At 29.7% G+C, this 13,588-nt stretch overlaps 12 non-coding genes across 12 annotated transcripts; all 12 read right to left on the bottom strand.

The window, feature by feature from the left end:
* Positions 1-2,062: 2,062 nt before the first annotated feature.
* On the bottom strand, positions 2,063-2,134 carry N0V89_012664. The gene has a single exon. It is a non-coding gene; the product is annotated as a tRNA-Met (tRNA).
* Positions 2,135-2,235: 101 nt separating this feature from the next.
* N0V89_012663 lies at positions 2,236-2,308 on the bottom strand. The gene has a single exon. It is a non-coding gene; the product is annotated as a tRNA-His (tRNA).
* A 604-nt stretch (positions 2,309-2,912) lies between these two features.
* N0V89_012662 lies at positions 2,913-2,986 on the bottom strand. Its single transcript has one exon. It is a non-coding gene; the product is annotated as a tRNA-Phe (tRNA).
* Positions 2,987-3,864: 878 nt separating this feature from the next.
* Positions 3,865-3,936, bottom strand: N0V89_012661. The gene has a single exon. It is a non-coding gene; the product is annotated as a tRNA-Ala (tRNA).
* Positions 3,937-3,964: 28 nt separating this feature from the next.
* On the bottom strand, positions 3,965-4,036 carry N0V89_012660. The gene has a single exon. It is a non-coding gene; the product is annotated as a tRNA-Glu (tRNA).
* Positions 4,037-4,762: 726 nt separating this feature from the next.
* Positions 4,763-4,835, bottom strand: N0V89_012659. Its single transcript has one exon. It is a non-coding gene; the product is annotated as a tRNA-Met (tRNA).
* A 108-nt stretch (positions 4,836-4,943) lies between these two features.
* N0V89_012658 lies at positions 4,944-5,014 on the bottom strand. Its single transcript has one exon. It is a non-coding gene; the product is annotated as a tRNA-Thr (tRNA).
* Positions 5,015-9,773: 4,759 nt separating this feature from the next.
* N0V89_012657 lies at positions 9,774-9,845 on the bottom strand. Its single transcript has one exon. It is a non-coding gene; the product is annotated as a tRNA-Ile (tRNA).
* Positions 9,846-10,654: 809 nt separating this feature from the next.
* N0V89_012656 lies at positions 10,655-10,727 on the bottom strand. Its single transcript has one exon. It is a non-coding gene; the product is annotated as a tRNA-Asp (tRNA).
* An 80-nt stretch (positions 10,728-10,807) lies between these two features.
* Positions 10,808-10,879, bottom strand: N0V89_012655. The gene has a single exon. It is a non-coding gene; the product is annotated as a tRNA-Lys (tRNA).
* A 27-nt stretch (positions 10,880-10,906) lies between these two features.
* Positions 10,907-10,979, bottom strand: N0V89_012654. Its single transcript has one exon. It is a non-coding gene; the product is annotated as a tRNA-Val (tRNA).
* A 1,041-nt stretch (positions 10,980-12,020) lies between these two features.
* Positions 12,021-12,091, bottom strand: N0V89_012653. The gene has a single exon. It is a non-coding gene; the product is annotated as a tRNA-Asn (tRNA).
* Between the last annotated feature and the right edge of the window lie 1,497 nt (positions 12,092-13,588).

Raw genomic sequence — 13,588 nt, 5'->3', positions numbered from 1 at the left:
TAATAAAAATAGACTATTATAAAGTTACACATAAGGATGGCATATTTTAAAGGATAGTACAAGTATATCTGTTAAATAAATATATTAGATATTTTAATAATTTTTAGCGTGTAATTTTAAAGAATATCTTTGTAAATAATACTTATTTCCTATGCTTTATTTTAGAATTTGTATATTATAGATAAAACAAGATAAACTTTGTAATAGCACAAGTATAATTAATAAAATATCCGCTATCTAATATATAAATCAAACCATTTAAGATAAGGATTCTACCTCTAAAACTGTACCTATGATTTCTGGAGTTATAACTGGATAGTTATATGTGTGTTTAATATAGAAGTTATTAATCGATGACCCAAACCTATACTGATCAGAAATGGTGGAAGATCTTATAATAGAGACCAGCTTAGTTTTTTTTTCATTATCTAGGTACCCCGGGTGATTTAAAGGAAAACCCTGGTAATTAAGAGGTCTATTAGGGTTAGCATTATTATGTAAAAGTTGAGCTATTAACATTATACTTAATTTTTGCCTAGGATTAGAGGTTTCACCAGCTGTACTACCCAAAAAATTAGTATTAGCATTATAATTACTAGACATAAGCAATATACTTATAATTATAATACCTAATAAAAAACAACCTGTAATGAATCACACTTCAAGAATGGACATATTTGTTTGTATATATAACATTGTTTAATAAAAATAGACTATTATAAAGTTACACATAAAGATGGCATATTTTAAAGGATAGTACGAGTATATCTGTTAAATAAATATATTAGATATTTTAATAATTTTTTTTAATTGTAAATTTTTGATGTATAAATATGATGTATAAATATGATGTATAAATATGATGTATAAATATGATGTATAAATATGATGTATAAATATGATGTATAAATATGATGTATAAATATGATGTATAAATACGATGTACACATTATTATATATTTATATATGTATATTTTGTAGAATATCTTTTTAAAATATATATCTTTTTTAAAATATATAACTTTTTTTATAAATTACTTGGATAGCAGTAAGCCGAGTCTTGTCTTGTAAGATTTGACTAAAAAAGATTTATGCAGGCTTTCTTTTTAAATAAAATAAAACACGCTAGGTTTTTATTTTTTATATTTTCTGTGAATTACCTAGGCTTGTGCCTCACTTTAATCTCCAAAGTTATGTTTAAATCACGGACTTTCCTGTTATATTATGATCTTTAAGTTAATAAAGTAAATATAACTTACATTTTATATCACAAGTTAGATTTTTAATATTTTTAAGTATCTTTTCTTACCTTTAATAACAACAAACGTAATATCTTGACCTAGTTACTAAAACGTTAATACTTATGTTAAATATTCTGAGATTAGTCCGTTCACTATTGAAGAAATACCTATGATGCTCTGGAATATTTCAAATAAACTCTATAATATTATTAAACCTACTAATGTTTTTATTACAACTTTACACATAGTCATTGTATTGTTAAGCTGTTAACTCTAAAACCTCTTTGCGTAAAGGTAATTATAATAGGGCTATTATTTATTTCATTTATAAGATTTGTTCTTATGTCATCTAGAAAATAAGTTAATTCCGTTAATTTATATAGAAAACCTAGAAAGCTGAAACCTTTTGCAATATTGTTGGAATTAACCTCACCACTATTACCACCAGATCCATTCTTACCCTTGATGCACTATTACCTCGATAATTCTTATAACCTTTGTAATTAACAGTATTATATGTGTATTGTTGTCAAATGTTTGACTTTGTGAAGCAATAGCATCTTTAACAGGATAGTAATATTCCGTCACACTTTAAATATATTTACAAAATCTGAGTCTGCCTATGGGTTTGAACCATATAAATAAAAACATATTTATGCCTTTTGCACAGGCTTTTTTTGTGTATGCTAATATATTAGCTGAATTTAATAAACTTTATGGGATAAATATAAATGTAAATAAGGATACCACTGCTCATACAACGGATTCCATATAATGTTATGATATAATTAGTGATAGAATTAACATTTTTTGTTGTTTTAAGCCAGGAGAGAAAATTGAATTCCCATTCTTAATGCATGAAATTAATGTTCTACCGATTGAACTATCCTGGCTTACTCACCTAAATTCGCCATATTTTCGATCTTACATAGCTCAAAAAGAAGCTGTGCAGTATTTTTTTTTTTATAATTGTCGTTGAGAAGGCCTGAGCCTGGGAGGATACCCTGAATCGAACAGGGAACTTACTGTTCCACATACAGTTGTTCTACCGATTGAACTATATCCACCTTAAATTGTTTGTTCTATGTAGGGGTGATTCGAACACCCATAAGTAAATACCAAAAATTTATGACTTACCATTAGTCTACTACATATTAAAATAAGTATTTCAATTATAAACAATAGTTCTTTCAAAAATAAAAAGTCTTATTTTGATTAAGAGTTATTTAATATATTTAAAAATCTATGTATAGAATAAGTTATAAAAATAAAAATTTTATGGGTAATAAGACTCGAACTTATATGAATTAACTTCACCCCGTCCTAAGCGGGACCTGTCTACCAATTTCAGCATACCCATTTTTTTCCATTTAAATTAAACTAAATATATGAATTCTTAATATCCCCTTAGAAATTTTTAAAGGGTAAGAAATAAAGGATTCGAACCTTTAACCCAATACACTGATCAAGATATATTTTGCTCTACCAATTGAGCTAATTTCTCTTTTGTTTAAAAATTTTCTTGCTCTAATAAAAGTACAATAAAACCACATTAATCTATTTAAACCGGAGTGGGATTTATATATGTCTCGACTGTGGCCAGTATCTACTAGCTGATATAATTACCACTCTTTCTTCTATAGAGGAAGATCGATGGTTATCTACTCACCTTGCCCAAGATAAGATTTGAACTTATAACCTAAACACCTTCAAAGTTTCGCTCTACTACCAATTAGCTACTGGGCTTTTTTTTTTTGTAAGTTACCCCTATTTATCTACAGCTAATATACTTCATCTATTTTTAAAGACAGCTCCATTCTTTTTATATTTAGAATAGTTCATTCACTAATCTTTAAGAAATTAGCAGCTTGTACATTATAATTAAAAAGTTTTTCCTTACCTGTTTCAAGATATAGTTATTTAACTGGTGAATATAGACGAGATGAAAAAGACATTTTTAACTTAGACTCTTCACTGTGTTCTCTACCTAAAAAGGATGGTTATTATTATTTCTTTCCTTCATTTGTACTATAGTGGAGTAAAAATGCTTAAACCCTAATGAAGAACCAGCCAATTTAAGTATATTGTAGGTTGATTTTATAGTATCTAAATAAAACTGTTCTCTCAAAGTAACATCTTCTTTAGCACAACGCTCAAGTATCTCCAACCTGAATACACTTAAACCATACTTTAGAATATCTGAGTATATAACAGACCTATGTTTATATGTTTTAAGAAATTAGTATCTAAATAACATTTAATTCTTCTGTTTAGAACCGTACTACTTCCTACATAAGAACTACCAGTAACTGTATTTATTCACCTGTAAACACCAGACTTACCTTTATTATCCTTTCAAAATTCTGCTTTCTGATCTTCCATGTTATCATACACGAATAGGGAGTAACGGATAGAACTTAATTTAAAATTTAAATCTTAATAGGAAAAGGAAAATAAACTTACAAATAAATAAGGTATTAGAAAGACGCAACATAAAAAGCTCAACATACTTTTTTGTTTTTAAAGAAATCAAAAATAAAATACAATCTTTTTTGCAAAATGATCTTTTGTATTTTTTATATAATAATAAATGAATAATAATTTTAAATTTAATTTTACCATCTGGAGATATTAGGACTCGATCCTAAAATAACGATATGCAAAATCGCAGTTTTACCAATTAAACTATATCCCCTTAAGTTTATAAACCTTTATTTTTTGTTAAGCCCAAACGGGGTCGAACCCGTGCATAGAACAGTGAAAATGTTATGTCTTAACCACTTGACTATTGGGCCTTAGAGCTGATATAAAACTTAAACCGATAGTTTAAAAAGATAACTAAAGATGATAGCTTAAACTAACAGCTTACAATGTTAGCTAAAATGCTAGTTTAATTCTGCTTTTGCTTCTGTAATAAAATAATAAAGCATGTGTTATACAAAAATATAATGTTTATATAACTGTGTAACTAAAAAGCATATCAGAAAAACAAAAGTATATACGAAACAAATTATAGTAGATTGAAAATACATACTAAAAAAAGGAATAACAAAGTAAAATTTAAACATATAAAGCTAAAAAGCTGAAAAATTACTAAACTTTAATAATCTTTTTTATTAATAATAGCATATATTTTATTTAGGCTTATTTAAAGCCTTATCCGAAGAACGACTTGAACGTTCACGACATAATGTCAACAAAGCTTAAATTTGTCCTGTCTACCAATTCCAGCACTCTCGATTTTTTTATGAATAAAACATAAAAAAAAAAATGTTTTATAAAACAAGCTATAGTGAATTACATATAAATTTTTTCTTATATAATTCATAAGCTAAATTGATTTATAATATATTTTTATAGTATGCTCTCTGCTTTGTAAGTATTTGGTAACTTTACGTGTAAATACGCAGTAGTGTTACATACTGTCGCCCCCCCACCTTTTTAACCAATTACTGGCCTACAGTAGGCGAATACAGGTTTAGTGGGTACTAGTATGCATAGTGGATGTAGATCTCACCTTTTAAGGCCAGAATGATTCGAACACTCATCTGAGCTATTATGAGCAGCTTGCTTTACCTATTAAGCTATAGCCTTTACGTGTATAGAGGCTATGCGGACAGAGGATTTGCACCCCTATTTACTGGGCATGAGCCAGGTATGTTACTATTACATCAATCCGCATTAATTTAGATATCTGTAACTAGCCCGGTACGAGATTTGCACTCATATCTTCCGATTACAAAACGGGTGCATTACTATTATGCAAACCAGGCTAAAGTGTATTTTTTATGATAAGTATGTTATTTAGTTAGTGAAACCCTGTAATTATCAACTAGTTAATATCCTAGTTCCAAAAAATTAGTACTTTATACCTTAGAACATCAAAGCCCTTACAGCCAAAGCCTATTATCCATTGCAATCGGTTACCATCGCCACGGCGATAGAATGGAATAATTACAGTCTAATATGTTATAACTAACATACGTGCGGATCGTAATGTTATACTACGTTTCTAAGAGTATCCTAAGGTAAGCTTCGTGCCTAGATGCATTCAGCACTTATCTTAACTAACATAGCTTTCCTGCCATGCCTATACTATAAATAAATACTTGAGTATTAAGTATTACCAATCGTAACTAGAGTCATCTTTTTTAGTGTATTCCCTAGTTAGATGTTTTGAATTTGATATAGGAAATTAGTTTTTTACAAATTAATCTGTATTACTGTTCTTATTCACAGATACCCATTATCCATTTACTAAGAATAACCTATTCTCGTTCTCAACCCTTTTTAATATCTCAGCGTATAAACAACAGGTAAACCATAGGTTACCATACCCAACTCCTTTCGTACGAAGGGGCTATCCTTATTTTACTCTAATTTCCTCTAGAAGATAGAAACCATACTGTCTCACGACGTATTTAACCCAGCTCGTGTAGCTCTTTAATCGACGAACAGTCGTACCCTTCATGATTCCTACATTCATGTGGATGAGCTAAGCCGACATCGAGGTGCCAAACTGCGCACTCAATTTGTACTCTCTGGCGCAATTAGCCTGTTATCCCCAGCGTAGCTTTTTCAATAATACAAGACCTTTCCTTACTGCGTCTTGCGGTCTTTATGCCCTGCTTACGCAACTGATAGACGTGTATGTCAAACAGTAAAGCAAGATTAAGCCATTAAACTTTGGAAGTATATATCAATATCATTTTTATTATGATTAAAAATAACTGATAGTATATCTATATAAAAACTTGTAAGTAATTATTAATGATTAATACCATATATACACCTATTTTCCACATAGGTAAAATCTTACTTAGCTTAAATTGTTTTAATTCTAACTCAAATAGAAATATAACTGAATTAGTTATAGATACTTAAACCTTTATTTCGTTTCTTGACTAGTGAATAGTCAATTATGCACCTGGATTGCACATATAAAGTAAATATAAAAAATAACAAACTAAATATAATTAATTTAAAAATACATAAAGCAATAATTTAATAAAGCCCTATGTATTTTGCGTATTGCATATTACAAAATTAAATTTGGATACTCCCAGGTACTCTTTATGGGATCTGTGCCCCGCATAAACCATCTGCTAGCCATTGTCTCCTGAGATTTATCTCCTTTTCTGGATTACCTTCAGACGTCGGTAAACAATATGAATGTAAACATATTCTACTGATATAACAGTCAGAGTAAAGGTGTTTCAATTGTGTATAGCAACTACCTTATTCACTAGAACCTGTCAAATTATACCCTATAACTAGTAACAGTAAAGCTGCATGGGGTCTTCTCGTCTATCTAGAGATAGGCAGTATCTTCACTGCCATTCCAATTTCACTGAGCCAACCATTGAGACAGCTGTTGCATCGTGAGATCATTCATGCGCGACATCATTTAAATGCCAAGGTATTTCGCTACCTTAGGACCCTTATAGGTAAGGCCGCCATTAAATGGGGGTTCCTTCAAAACCTAAACTATTTTAGTCGTCTAAGAAAATCCGTTAACCAGCCATCATTGGGCAGATAGCGCACTCTATACATTGATTTACATCTTACGCAAAGTGCTGTGTTTTAATTAAACAGTCGTGCAACACCATTCTATGTCTCCTCTTCCTATCCTGATATTAATCAGTAGGAATGGCACACCTTCTCCCTCAGTTACGGTGTCAATTTGCCGAGTTCCTTAATGGTTGTTAGCTCAAACGCCTTCGTATTCTCTACTAGCTTACTTGTGGTAGTTTTTAGGTACGGTTTTTTTTCTTAATCTTAAATTGAGCTATAGTTTATTTCCTAAGAAAAAAAATGCAAAAAAATATTTTAATACTTTTATAGTTTTTTCTTTTTTCGCCCTCGGAATTCATATAATTCCTTCAGAAGTATGTTTTTTTTCCAGAACATTTTACTCTAGTTTATGTTGTCAAAACATTTCCTTTTTCCTCATCACTTTACCCTTTAGGTTAAATTTAGAGACCGATTTAATCCAAGTTCAGCCCTTATAGGGATCATTCTCCTCGACTAACCCATAAGCTTAAGGCGAGAGATTACTCTTTTTCGTTACTCATGTCAGCATTCTCACTTGGGATATTTTATTGTAATTTACTGTTTATGCAGCCAAGCAAACTTTCATCTATATATACAACGTTCATCCTACTCGATAATAAATCTACAGGTGTTGTTTGATTTTGCAAAGAGTAATTGCTATCTGTGTTTTTATTGAACTCATGGTACCTTCCTCTTATATAGATATACCTAGCATCTGTTTGCAATACTAATTTACCCAACGTTCCGCTACCCCATAAATAATACTTAAATAACTTTAAGTATATTAAAATAGGCTTAACTTATTCCTATCTTTAATGATGGATCCTGCTTAAGCCTAATAATATTCTTATGGACAAGGTGTCGGTGTTTTGTTTTAGATCCGTTATATCTTCGGCGCTTTTAACTTTTAAGGTTAACTAATTAACCTTTTGAACCAGTGCTCTGTTACGAGGTCTTTAAAAATGGCCGCTTCTAAGCCTATTTCCTGGTTGTATAGTTTAAATACTTCCTTACTTTCACTTAACAAAAACTTTGGAACCTTAAACACTTGTTCTGGGCTGTTTCCCCTTTTGACATACAACCTTATCGTTAAATGTCTGATAGTTCAACATTCATCATTGCCCTTCCGAGAGCAAATCCTCGCGAATAGAGTCTTCACGACCCCCCCATATGCACAGGGCATTACAATCCTAAAGAGGGTATATAACCCCAAAGGGTAATAAAATCCCTCCGAAAAATAATGCACAATTGTCCGAGATCACAGTTCTGTACCTGCTATGATGTAATTAAACCACATACTTACATATGTTTCGCGGAAAACCAGCTATAGTAGTCAGGATTGTCTTTCACTAACTTACCACAGTTCTTTGGATATCTTTACAACGATAACCCATTCGGCCTTTTATATGCCTGACCATGGTAAGATCACTACTCTTCGGGTCTCTATTTAGATACTAATTCATTAATTAATAATTGGATTATCTAGGCAAATTATATAATATTAACGTCTAATCTTAGAAAACAATATTAGCTTTCTATATTAGAGTTTTATGTTTTATTTTTAGTTACTTGCTTGCATCTAATTAGAACTTGCTGACCCATTATACAAAAGGTACGCTCTCATATGTTTATTAAACTTACCTTGAGCTGCTTATAAGACTACAATTTATTTCTGGTTTCCTTCACAGTACTTTACTCTATCGCTTGTATATTATATTAAGGCTTAGAGGAAGGTTCCCCTTTATTCAAACAGATTAACCCATTTTACTTGCAGCCTATTATCTAGTTTCATTCACACTACTCATAGAATCTCGTTTGATTTATTTTCCTGAAGCTACTAAGATACTTCAATTCACTCCGTTTCAGTCGAAAAATTTAGCCATTGGGTCTTTTGAATTATACCCAAGTTTTATTTAATATACAGCTTTTTAAGCTCTCTAATAGTCTCTTTATATACTTGCCATAAAATTACCTCTTAAAATATATAACAAATATTTTTAAGAGTTTAAAATTATGAAATAATACATTACATATCAAATACATTACTATATATTTATATATACAATTTTTTTTTAATCATATATCGGGTTATTATGATTCGAACATAACTATTCCTCAACCCAAATGAGGCGCCTAACCAACCCGGCCCTAACCCGCTTATAATGCTAAATGTATTTTATAAAAAACATTATATTTATAAAAACACTCACATTTATATAAAAACATCCTATTTATAAAAACATCCTATTTATAAAAACATCCTATTTATAAAAACATCATACCTTAAAAACACCATATATTTATAAAAACATCCTATATTTATAAAAACATCGTATACCCTATAACTAGTAACAGTAAAGCTGCATGGGGTTTTCTCGTCTATTTATCTCCTTTTCTGGATTACCTTCAGACGTCGGTAAACAATATGAATGTAAACATACTCTACTGATATAACAACCAGAGTAAAGGTGTTTCAATTATGTATAGCAACTACCTTATTGACTAGAACCTATTAAACTATATTTTTATAAAAACATCCTATATCTATATAAACATCTATTTATATAAAAATACATTACAGAGAATATCCGATTCGAACGGATGTGGTTTTTCAACCAAATAAGTTTCAAGCTTATCACTATAAACCACTCAGTCAATTCTCTATTAATTTATAAAGCTTATGTTTCAATGTATAATCCTAGTTTTATAAGTAACTGTAAACTCTATAAGTTAACTTTAATAATTGATTAATTAAATTAACGGAGTACTTGTTTTTAAATATCTTTAAGGCCAGTTGTTACTAGTGAACATATTTATAAACATATATATAATTTTTGGTAAACAATATAAATGTTATTTAGAGTAAAAAATATATTAAAACATAAAATATATTTTTCACCCTTAAAGTGCGTACAAGACTCGAACTTGTAAGAACATGTCCGTAGCATGTCATTATACCAATTTAACTAACGCACTGATTGATTCCTCAACGAATTGAACGTCGATCACATCCTTATCAAAAATGCGCTTTACCTATTAAGCTAAGGAACCTTAATTATATAAATAATAACATAATAAAAATTAATAGAATATCCTTAAAAAAATACAACAACTTAAAATGAGATTTAAAACATTTTTATAAAAAAATTATTAAATTCAAATAAGTGGTATTATAAATTCGATAAGTGATATTATAAATCTAATTTATAAACAATATAAGAATATTATCTAGTAATTAATATTTATACTATAAAAATAGTTTTTATAAAATAAATAATCTTAAAATATCATTATATTTATAACAAGAGCATCCAGACTTGAACTGGAAATTTGAAGTTTGAAGCTTCCTATTTTACCAATTAAACTATACTCTTTTTAATAAAATTTCTAACACCATATAATGTAACTAAGGAAGTGTCATAAACTTAAAAATATATTTATCTAAGTTAAACTGTATACCATAAACTATATCAAGTTCAATGTTCTTTTTTTTTAATATATAAGTTAGCATAGTTAAATAATTTTATGATAATTTGGTTATTATATTAATTTAGCTATTTATATAGACATAGTAGTTTTTACCCTTTCCGGAAAAGAGTGGATTTGAACCACCAGGTGTTAAACACAATATTTAGCAAATATCTCGCCTTACCAATAGCAACTTTTCCTTTCCTGCAGGTACCCTTAGGGTTCCTAAAGACCCTACAAGGGTAGTTATAAATATAGTCTTGTTAAATGTTTTATATTTTTAAATTAAATATAATCTTAAAATCAAATACTATGTTATAATAGAATACAATGTTAGAATCAAATACTATGCTATAATAGAATAAAATGTTAGAATCAAATACAATAAAATACGAGTTAGACCGGACTCGAACCAGCACCTCCTTTCGTGACAAGAAAAGCCTCTACCAATTAAGTTACTAACTCTACGGCTAACCGAATTCGAATCGGTATAAATCGTTTGGAAGACGACAAGTTTACCATTAACCTATAGCCGTATATATTCACAAGATCTAAGGGACTTGAACCCTTATAATAATGATTAAAAGTCATACGCTTTACCATTAAGCTAAGATCTCTTTATATCTACCCACGGCTGTGGGTGGTAAGAAATAAGTGATTCGAACACTTAACCTGCCGCGTGTAAAACGGATGCTCTACCAATTGAGCTAATTTCTTTTTTATGTAAAAATATATATATTATAATATGATTACAATGAATTCTTTTTTTCTTTCAAAGTTATAACTATACAACCCACCATCGCTAATAATAGTATAATAGAAGTAATTATTAATCATATAGAATAATTACCATATAATATGTTTCCTATACTTGTTATATGAGAAGTTTCTGCTAAATATCCGTCTCATGATACAGATGTTACATTCGTTAATTTTTTTTTTATACTAAAATTATAGAATAAACCATTAGTCATCACCATGTAAGGTAAAACATTATTAACAAAATAATTAAAAAAACTACCTAATAATATAGCTAAGGGTATACTATTAATACTGTCTATTAGCAATTCAGATATTCTTACATTTATTAACATCAATATAAATAAAAATAAAATAGATACAGCTCCAATATACACTAACAAGTAAGCTATTCCTATAAAATTTAGTCCTGTTAAAATTAAATAACCAGAGATAGATAAAAATAAACCTATTAAAAAAAAAACAGATACAATAGGATTTTTACTTATAATAACTAATATACCGAATAATATGGCAATTATGTGTAACAAATCTAAATTATATACACTATAACCATTAAATGTAGTTTCATTAACTATATACAACATATAAAATTGTTAATTACCAGTTTCATGACCATTCTTAGACACCTATTACATTTCTAATCACTAGACTACATTTCTAATCGCTTTATTCCACTTAAAAATTCTTATATTACGCTTAAACAATTCTGATATCACGCTTAAACAAAAAATCCTAAAATGAAAGTTATGACTATTTCAGCCCATAATGCAAAAAAACTAAAAATGATAGTTATGACTATAGCTAAGAAATAATGTAATAGGTAAATAAAATTCTTGTAAATGTTTGAAAAGTAAATAACAAGTTTATATAAAATTGTAAGAAATGTTTGAAACTAAAATATAGGGGGGTAATTTAAGGGTATTGGATATAGACTATTTACTTTTAATTCGCTAATACCACAAGCCTTAAAATAAATCGAGCCCTTAAAATAAATCGAGCCCTTAAAATGAATCGAACATTTATCAGAATATTAACAGTATTCTGCTCTACCGTTGAGCTATAAAGGCTATTAATTAAAATATTATACCCAAATATCTAGAAAGCTATTTTACCCTAAGGAATGATATCACTTTGGCTAGGAGACAAGAGATTCGAACTCTTAAAAGCACAAAACTATTGAGTTTACAGCTCAACCCTTCTTACCAATAAAGGAACTCTCCTTTATATTATGTTTTAAATACTTTTTAATATTTTTTTTTAGTTTTTACGGTTGTCTTCGTTTTTCAACCGTTTAACTGTCCGGTCACTTTTCAACCGTTTTTACTGCTCAGTAGTTGTTTTTTTTGCTTTAAAAGTAATAGTATTAGATAAAAATCTATTTTAATAAGAACACTTAAAAATCTATTTTAATAAGAACACTTAAAAAGCATATTAAAATCACAAAGTAAACAATATATGAGCCTGGCTATGGATTTGAACCATATAAATAAAATCATATTTATGCCTTTTACACAGGCTTTTTTTTTGGGTGTATCGTTAATATTAATTAATCCCGGGCTAGTTCCCCAACCCGAACCGTATTTCGACTTAACACCAATTAGAGTCACGCATACGAAGATTCTTCTGTCAAAAGATCTAAACCCATAAATTTAGAATACCAAACAACAGCCACCAAACTTATTGCGCATACTCCTTTCAGCGCCTGACGAGTGGTTAGTACCTATCTGAGATAAGATTCACCGTGATGTGATTACTCACGATTACTAGTAATTCCTTTTTCATGCAGTCGAATTTCAGACTACAATCCATACTTTATCCTGTTTTGGGGATTAGCTCCAATTCGCATTATTGCATCCCTTTGTAAAGGTACATGTGGCACGTCTATAGCCCACAATATTAAGGCCATGATGACTTGTCTTAGTCCCTGTTATCACATCCAATTGTAGGTGGAGAGCTGTCTTATTGTATTAAATAAAACAAGGGTTTACGTTAATTTAATGGACCTAACCAAATCTCACGACATTAACTGAAGACAGCCATGCAACGCATGTGGTCTAAACCTTAGGTTTACATATAAAGTAAACCTCTTTTTTTTAGATCATTCAAATTGTGGTAAGGTTATTCGAGGATCATCGAATTAAATAACATACTTCACTACTGGTTTCAGAAACGGTCTAATGATTTCAGTTCCTGCGTTGCCACATTACTCTTGAGGTGGAGTGCTTCCACTTTCATTTATAGTTCAGCCTAAGGCTAACCTATGGCACTCATCATTGTCTGCCCAGGCTACGGGGGTATCTAATCCTCTTCACTTTCTGAGCCTTCGTCCCTCAACGTCAGTTATAGTACTTTTTTATTAAGAATTTTTAGAGTAAAATTTCTTATTCTTAGATTGAACTTTTTTGATTGTTGTTGATTTTTGTTTCAATTTTTAAGCACTTGTACATAGAGGTTTGCCTTCGCCGTTATCAGTCTTATTAGTATTAGCCGATTTCATCTGTACTCCAATAATTCTGACATTTTCCTCTCACATATCAAACTCAAGTGTGGCAGGTACTTTTATA

The sequence above is a fragment of the Didymosphaeria variabile genome (assembly GCF_027946475.1).
Source record: "Didymosphaeria variabile strain IMI 356815 chromosome Unknown scaffold_11, whole genome shotgun sequence".
In the NCBI taxonomy this organism is placed as follows: Eukaryota; Fungi; Ascomycota; class Dothideomycetes; order Pleosporales; family Didymosphaeriaceae; genus Didymosphaeria; species Didymosphaeria variabile.
The sequence above is the reverse complement of the archived record's forward strand: the minus strand, read 5'-3'. Positions and strand labels throughout refer to the sequence as shown.